Genomic DNA, 757 nt, shown 5'->3' with positions numbered 1-757 from the left:
GGTATGTCATCTTGGTACCGACGCTTTATACCGCAGTTCGCGTCAATCAGCGAACCTCTTACGCGACTTTTACGTAAAAATCAGCGCTGGGAGTGGGGAAGTGAACAGCGCGACGCGTTTGAACAAATTCGCGCGCACTTAGTCTCCGCGCCTACGTTATCGTGTCCCGACTTTTCCGTTCCCTTCGTATTGCAAACGGACGCGAGTTCCGTAGGGATCGGAGCCGTATTGATTCAGAATATTAGTGACGAAGAACACGTTATCGCTTTCGCAAGTCGCGCGCTCTCGGAGCCGGAGAAGAAATATTCCGTTACCGAACAGGAGTGCTTAGCGGTGGTCTGGGCCATCCAGAAGTTTCGACCATACCTTGAAGGATACCGTTTTACTGTCGTTACCGATCATAGCAGCCTACGTTGGCTACACCATTTAAGGAATCCGACCGGTCGACTAGCGCGTTGGGCATTAGAGTTGTTAGAGTACGACTATGAAGTCGTACGTCGTAAAGGCGCGACCGAGCTTTTAGAGAGGGGGATCTCGTACTGAAACGGCAGCACACTTTATCGTCCGCGGCTCAGAATGTCGCCGCCAAATTGGCCCCAAAATTCCAGGGACCGTTCAAGGTTAGTAGAGTTATCTCGTCGGTTGGGTACGAGCTCGCTAACTTAGATAATACCGCAGCGGGGAGGGTGCATGTAAAGGACCTTAGACCCTATCCCACTCCCTGACTTTTCTTTTGCTTCTTTTCGTTTAACTTTCG

The sequence above is a fragment of the Wasmannia auropunctata genome, unplaced genomic scaffold (assembly GCF_000956235.1).
Source record: "Wasmannia auropunctata unplaced genomic scaffold, wasmannia.A_1.0 LD336023.1, whole genome shotgun sequence".
In the NCBI taxonomy this organism is placed as follows: Eukaryota; Metazoa; Arthropoda; class Insecta; order Hymenoptera; family Formicidae; genus Wasmannia; species Wasmannia auropunctata.
The sequence above is the reverse complement of the archived record's forward strand: the minus strand, read 5'-3'. Positions refer to the sequence as shown.